The sequence below is a fragment of the Arachis hypogaea genome, chromosome 14, assembly GCF_003086295.3.
Source record: "Arachis hypogaea cultivar Tifrunner chromosome 14, arahy.Tifrunner.gnm2.J5K5, whole genome shotgun sequence".
NCBI classification, from domain to species: domain Eukaryota; kingdom Viridiplantae; phylum Streptophyta; class Magnoliopsida; order Fabales; family Fabaceae; genus Arachis; species Arachis hypogaea.
The window spans coordinates 114,267,792-114,275,964 of record NC_092049.1 but is presented as its reverse complement, the minus strand read 5'-3'; the positions used below and the strand labels follow the sequence as shown (position 1 = coordinate 114,275,964).

Below are 8,173 nucleotides of genomic sequence, written 5' to 3'. Positions count from 1 at the left end.
GAATCATTTTCTATCACAGTACTGGGAATTGAATTAGAATCACAAAAGAAACATGTATGGATTCCTCTATAGTCCTATGGTCTTTGAGGTAAATTCTATAAGCCTTGCTAGTGGTGGAGTATCCAACAAACATCCCCTCATATGATTTTGGATCAAATTTACCGAGGTTTTCTTTATTGTTAAGTACAAAGCATTTTCATCCAAAAACATGGAAATACTTAAGATTAGGAGGGGTTCCTTTCTATAGTTCATAAGGAGTTTTCTTTAATCCTTTTCTAATAATGGTCCTATTCAAAATGTAACAAGCTGTATTTACAGCTTCAGCCCATAGAAATTTTGGAATCTCATTTTCACATAACATAGCCCTAGTCATTTCTTGAAGGCTTCTATTCCTTCTCTCAACCACCCCATTTTGTTGGGGGGTTCTAGGGCATGAAAAGTTATGAGCAATTCCAAAATCATCACAGAATTTTTCAAAGTCTTGGTTTTCAAATTATTTTCCGTGATCACTTCTTAAATGTGCAACTTTTAAATCCTTTTCATTTAAAATTCTTTTGCAAAGGGTTGAGAAAGCATGGAAAGCATCATTTTTATGAGCAAGAAAAAGTACCCAACCGAATCTAGAGTAATCATCCACCACCACTAGACCATATTGTTTACCTCCTAAACTTTGAGTTCTTGTTGGACCAAAAAGATCAATGTGTAACATCTCTAATGGCCTTTTGGTTGAAATGCCATCTTTTGGTTTAAAAGAGGATTTTACTTGTTTGTCTAATTGGCAAGCATCACAAGTAAGATCCTTATCAAATTTGATATTTGAAATTCCTCTAACCAAATTTTTCTTGACTAGCTTAGAAATTTGGTACATGCTAACATGACCCAATTTTCTATGGCATAGCCATTTTTCAGATTCAAGAGAAGTAAAACATGTTACTCTTTGATCTTTTAAGTCTTCAAAAGTCAATCCATACACATTATTGCATCTTTTAGCCTCAAACAAAATATCCCCAGATTTTTCACATATAACTAAGCATATATACTTTCTAAAAATAACTTTATATCCTAGATCACACAGTTGGCTTACACTAAGTAAGTTGTGTTTCAACCATTTACAAGAAGAATATCATTTATACAAGATGAAAAACTTTTACCAACTTTTCCAACGGCCACTATTTTTCCTTTACCATCATCACCGAAAGTGACAAACCCTCCATCATACTCATCAAGCTTTATGAAGAAGGTTGTCTTTCCGGTCATATGCCTAGAGCATCCGCTGTCCTTATACCACATATTGTCCTTCCGCTTGGATGCTAGGTATACCTACAAAATGAGCTCAAGTGACCTTAGGTATCCAAATCTTCTTGGATCCTTTCACGTTAAACCATCTCCTATGTCCCAATCCATTATAATAAAAAATAACTTTGTAAACTTTGTCACCAATCATTCTTTCACCAAAGAAGCATTGAATGGGAAAGTGTCCATTTCGGTTACATAGTCTACAAAACCTTGGAGTTGCTGCTTTGTTAAAGCTTGTTGGGTTTTGAAACATTGTATCATTAGAAGACGAAGCAATATTTTCAAAATAAAGTTTCTCAACAGATTTAAAGAAGCCCAAGCCAGCTTTATCATAAAGAGGTTTTTGACAAGTGATGAGCGGATAATTTATACCCTTTTTGGCATTGTTTTTACATAGTTTTTAGTATGATTTAGCTATTTTTTATTATATTTTTATTAGTTTTTATTTAAAAATTATATTTCTGGACTTTACTATGAGTTTGTGTGTTTTTCTGTAATTTCAGGTATTTTCTGGCTGAAATTGAGGGACCTGAGCAAAAATCTGATTCAGAGGCTGAAAAAGGACTGCAGATGCTGTTGGATTCTGACCTCCCTGCACTCGAAGTGGATTTTCTGGAGCTACAGAAGCCCAATTGGCACACTCTCAATTGAGTTAGAAATTAGACATCTTGGACTTTCCATCAATATATAATAGTCCATACTTTGTCCGAGAATTGATGGCCCAAACTAGCGTCCAAAGACAGCCTAAAACATCTTGGCATAAAACGCCTAAACTGGCACCAGAATTGGAGTTAAACGCCCAAACTGGCACCAAAGCTGGCGTTTAAATCTAGGAACAGTCCATGCACGAAAAAGCTTCAATGCTCAGCCCAAGCACACACCAAGTGGGCCCCGGAAGTGGATTTCTGCACTTAGTTACTCATTTTCTGTAAACCTAGATTACTAGTTTAGTATAAAAACTACTTTTAGTGATTTATTTAGCGGCTTTTATCAAGTCTGTGAGTTAGATGCTATTGTACACGTTTGGAAGCTGGCCATTCGGCCATGCCTAGACCTTTTTCACTTATGTATTTTCTACGGTGGAGTTTCTACACCCCATAGATTAAGGTGTGGAGCTATGCTGTTCTTCATAAATTAATGCAATTACTACTGTTTTTCCTTCAGTTCACGCCTACTTCTTCTCCAAGATATACTCTCGTTCTTAATTCAGTTAAGTCAGAATGAAGGGGTGACCCGTGACAATCACCCAATCTTTGTTACTCGCTTAGCCAAGATCGCGTGCCTGACAACCACAAAGCGATCTACATGATGTTCAACGTAGTCATTGGACGACAGCTGGAGTATATTCTCTTGGATATCTAATACACGGACAGAGTCCGTGAGATTAGCATCTTCGTGGTATAGGCTAGAACCATTGGCAGCATTCCTGAGATCCAGAAAGTCTAAACCTTGTCTGTGGTATTCCGAGTAGGATCTGGGAAGGGATGACTGTGACGAGCTTCAAACTTGCAAATGTTGGGCACAGTGACAGTGTACAAAAAGACAATGGTCTTATTCCGACGTTAGCGGGAACCGACAGATGATTAGCCGTGCGGTAACAACACATATGGATTTGTTTTCATCCGAGAGGATCATGCAGCTTGCCATGGACGGAGGTAACACATGGTTGGAAGAAGGCAATATGAAAGCAGAAGTTCAGAAGCAACAAAGTATCTCCATACGCTTATCTGAGATTTCCACCTGTGAATTACATAAGTAACTTTATTTTATTTTATATTTTATTTATATTTTAATTGTCAAAACCTCTTAACCATTTGAATCCGCCTGACTGAGATTTACAAGGATGACCATTGCTTGCTTCAAGCCGACAATCTCCATGGGATTGACCCTTACTCACGTAAGGTTTATTACTTGGACGACCCAGTGCACTTGCTAGTCAGTTACACAGAATTGTGAAGAAGTCTTGAGATCACGTTCTCCCACACCAAGTTTTTGGCGCTATAGCCAGGGAATGAATAATCACGATTTCGCGTACCAAGTTTTTGGCGCCGTTGCCGGGGATTGTTCGAGTTTGGACAACTGACGGTTCATCTTGTTGCTCAGATTAGGTAATTTTATTTTATTTTTATTTTTGAAAAAATTTTCAAATATATATATATATATATATATATATATATATATATATTTCTTCTTCAGAATTTTTAAGAATAAATTCTAGAGTTTCAGATGATATGTGAAGTCTGGCTGGCTGCTAAGCCATGTCTAATCTTTAGGACTGAGGCTTCCACTTATCATTGCAGGAGCTTTTTGATTCTCATCAATGCAGCTGTTGTATGTCTGATTTGTATGCTGAAGCTTGGCTGGCCATTGGCCATGTCTAATCTTTTGGACCGAAGCTTTCACATAAAGCTTGGCTGGCTATTAAGCCATGTCTAAATTTTTGGACCGAAGCTTTAGACTAACACTACTTGATTCCTGGAATTCTTATTAAAAATTTTGAATTTCTTTATTTTTATTTTTCCAAAATAATTTTCGAAAAATCCAAAAAAATTTAATAAAATCATAAAAACCAAAAAAATATTTTGTGTTTCTTGTTTGAGTCTTGTGTCAAGTTTTAAGTTTGGTGTCAATTGCATCTTTTTAATTCTCTTAAAATTTTCGAAAAATTTATGCATGTGTTCTTCATGATCTTCAAGTTGTTCTTGATGATTGTCTTTGTTTGATCTTGTGTTTTTCTTGTTTTGTGTCTTTTATTATTTTTCATATGCATTTTTGAATTCTTATTGTCTATAGAATAAAAATTTTTAAGTTTGGTGTCTTGCATGTTTTTCTTTTCTTAAAAATATTTCAAAAATAAGTTCTTGGTGTTCATCATGATCTTCAAAGTGTTCTTAGTATTCATCTTGACATTCAAAGTGTTCTTACATGCATTAGTTGTTTTGATTTTAACTTCTTATGTCTTGTGTCTGTTTGATATTTTTCTCTTTCCTCATTAAAAATTCAAAAATAAAAATAATATCTTTCTCTTATTCACTAATAAATTTCGAAATTTTGAATTGATTTAGTCAAAAATTTTTAAAATTTAGTTGTTTCTTGTTAGTCAAGTCAAACTTTCAAATTAAAAATTCTATCTTTTCAAATCTTTTTCAAAAATAAAATCTTTTTCATTTTTCTTTTCTGTTTTTTTCAAAAATTTTAAAATTGATTTTCAAAATCTTTTTCTTAATTTTATCTCATATTTTTGAAATTAATATTAACATTTAATGTTTTGAGTAAAAAATTTTCAAGTTGTTACTTACCTATTAAGAAAGGTTCAAACTTTAAATTCTAGAATCATATCTTTTAGTTTCTTGTTAGTCAAGTAATCAACTTTAATTTCAAAAATCAAATCTTTTTAATTTCCTTTTCAAATCTTTTTCAAAATAAATTTCAATCATATATTTTTCAAAATCAATTTCAAAATCTTTTCTAACTTCTTATCTTTTCAAAATTGATTTTCAAATCTTTTTTCAATTAACCACTTGACTTTTTGTTTGATTTTAAAAGTTTTCTATTTCAATCATATCTTTTTCAAAATCACCTAACTACTTTTCTCTCTCTAATTTTTGAAAACTCCTCACCACTTTTTCAAAATTCTTTTAATTAACTAATTGTTTTAAATTTTAATTTAATTTTATTCCTTTTTATAATTTTCGAATACTAACCAATAATTAAAATAAAAACAAAAATATTTTCCTTTTATTTTAATTTAAAATTCAAATTCTCTCTCTCATCTCTTTCTATTTATTTATTTGTTTACTAACACTTCTCTTCTTCTTATAATTCGAACCCTTTCTCCCTCTCTGTGTTCGAATTCTTCATCTTTTCTCTTCTCATTCTTCTACTCTTCTCTTCTTCTACTCACATAAAGGAATCTCTATACTGTGACATAGATGATTTCTATTCTTTTCTGTTCTCTTCTTTTTCATATGAGCAGGAGCAAGGATAAGAACATTCTTATTGAAGCTGATCCGGAACCTGAAAGGACTCTAAAGAGGAAGCTAAGAGAAGCTAAAGCACAACACTCTGGAGAGGACCTGACAGAATTTTTCAAAAAAAAAAAAAGAAGAGATGGCCGAACCCAACAACAATGATGGAGATGCAAGGAAGATGCTTGGTGACTTTATTGCACCCTCTTCTGACTTCTGTGGAAGGAGCATCTCAATTTCTGCAATTGGAGCAAACAACTTTGAGCTTAAGCCTCAATTAGTTTCTCTAATGCAGCAGAACTGCAAGTTTCATGGACTTCCATTGGAAGATCCTCATCAGTTTTTAGCTAAATTCTTGCAAATCTGTGATACTGTTAAGACCAATGGGGTTAATCCTAAGGTCTACAGACTTATCCTTTTTCCCTTTGCTATAAGAGACAGAGCTAGGACATGATTGGACTCACAACCTAAAGATAGCCTAAACTCTTGGTAAAAGTTGGTCAATGCTTTCTTGGCCAAATTCTTTCCACCTCAGAAGTTAAGCAAGCTTAGAGTGGAAGTCCAAACCTTCAGACAGAAGGAAGGTGAATCCCTCTATGAAGCTTGGGAAAGATACAAGCAGTTAATCAGAAGGTGTCCTTCTGACATGTTTTCAGAATGGAGCATCATATGTATATTCTATGATGGTCTGTCTGAATTGTCCAAGATGTCATTGGACCACTCTGCTGGAGGATGTCTTTATCTGAAGAAGACACCTGCAGAAGCCCAGGAACTCATTAAAATGGTTGCAAATAACCAGTTCATGTACACTTCTGAAAGGAATCATGTGAATAATGGGACAACTCAGAAGAAAGGAGTTCTTGAGATTGATACTCTGAATGCCATATTGGCTCAGAACAAAATATTGACTCAGTAAGTCAATATGATTTCTCAGAGTCTGTCTGGAATGCAAGCTGCAATAGGTAGTACTAAGGATGCTTCCTAAGAAGAAGAAGCCTATGACCCTAAGAATCCTGCAATGGAAGAGGTGAATTACATGGTAGAATCCTATGGAAACACCTGTAATCCTTCATGGAGGAATCATCCAAATTTCTCATGGAAGAATCAACAGAAGCTTAATTAAGGCTTCAATAATAATAATAATGGTGGAAGAAACAGGTTTGGCAATAGCAAACCTTTTCCATCATCTTCTCAGCAACAGACAGAAAATTTTAAGCAGAGCCACTCTGACTTAGCAACTGTAGTCTCTGATTTATCCAAGACCACTCTCAGTTTCATGAATGAAGCAAGGTCCTTCATTAGAAATTTGGAGGCACAAGTGGGTTAGCTGAGTAAAGTTACTGAAATCCCTCCTAGTACTCTCCCAAGCAATACAGAAGAAAATCCAAAAAGAGAGTGCAAGGCCATAAACACGTCCCACATGGCCGAACTTGGAGAGGAAGGAAAGGCAGTGACCTCCAGTAAGGAAGACCTCAATGGATGTCCACTGGCCTCCAAGAAGTTCCCTAATGAGAAACCAAAGGAATCTGAGGCTCATATAGAGACCATAGAGATTCCACTGAACTTACTGTTGCCATTCATGAGCTCTGATGAGTATTCTTCCTCTGAAGAGGATGAAGATATTATTGAAGAGCAAGTTGCTCAGTATCTAGGAGCAATCATGAAGCTGAATGCCAAGTTAATTGGTAATGAGACTTGGGAGGATGAACCCCCATTGCTCATCAATGAACTAAATGATCTGGTTCAACTGAAATTACCTCAGAAGAAATAGGATCCTGGAAAGTTCTTAATACCTTGTACCATAGGCACCATAACCTTTGAGAAGGCTCTGTGTGACCTGGGGTCAGGGATAAACCTCATGCCCTTCTCTGTAATGGAGAAACTAGGGATCTTTGAGGTGTAAGCTGTAAGAATCTCACTAGAGATGGCAGACAATTCAAGAAAACAGGCTTATGGACTAGTAGAGGATGTCTTGGTAAAGGTTGAAGGCCTGTACATCCCTGCTAATTTCATAATCCTAGATACTGGGAAGGAAGAGGATGAATCCATCATCCTTGGAAAACCCTTCCTAGCCACAGCAAGAGCTGTGATTGATGTGGACAGAGGAGAGTTAGTCCTTCAATTGAATGAGGACTACCTTGTGTTTAAGGCTCAAGGATCTTCTTCTGTAACCATGGAGAGGAAGCATGAAAAGCTTCTCTCAACACAGAGTCAATTAGAGCTCCCACACTCAACTTCTAAGTTTGGTATTGGTAGGCCAACATCAAGTTCTGAGTCTCTGTGAAGCTCTCTAAGAGCTCACTGTCAAGCTATTGACATTAAAGAAGCGCTTATTGGGAGGCAACCTAATGTTATTTAATTATATTTATTTATTTTCCATTGCTATTTTATGTTTTCTTTAGGTTGATGATCATGTGAAGTCACAAAAATAATTGAAAAATAAAAAACAGAATGAAAAACAGCATCAAAAACAGCACACCCTGGAGGACAAGCTTACTGGCATTTAAACGCCAGTAAGGATAGCAGAATGGGCGTAACGCCCAGCCTGGCAGCATTCTGGGCGTTAAACACCAGAATGGGCAGCACTCTGGGTGTTTAACGCCAGAAAAGGGTGTCTGGCGTCTGGCTAGCGTTAAACACCAGAAAGGGGCAACAGACTGGCGTTTAACGCCAGGACAGGTAGCAGAGCTGGCGTTAAACACCAGGATTGGCACATAGTGGGCGTTTAAACGCCAGAATGGTGCAGGGAGCAGAATTCCTTGACATCTCAGGATCTGTGAACCCCACAGGATCTCCACCTACCCCACCTCTTCTTATCTCCTCTTCACACCTTTCCATAACACTCTTCCCCAAATACCCTTGACCAATCCCATCAATAACTCTTCCCCAAACACCCCTCACCTATCAAA

At 36.1% G+C, this 8,173-nt stretch overlaps 1 non-coding gene across 1 annotated transcript; it reads right to left on the bottom strand.

The window, feature by feature from the left end:
- Positions 1 to 5,808: 5,808 nt before the first annotated feature.
- Positions 5,809 to 5,912, bottom strand: LOC112746263 (small nucleolar RNA R71). The gene has a single exon (XR_003174156.1). It is a non-coding gene; the product is annotated as a small nucleolar RNA R71 (small nucleolar RNA).
- Between the last annotated feature and the right edge of the window lie 2,261 nt (positions 5,913 to 8,173).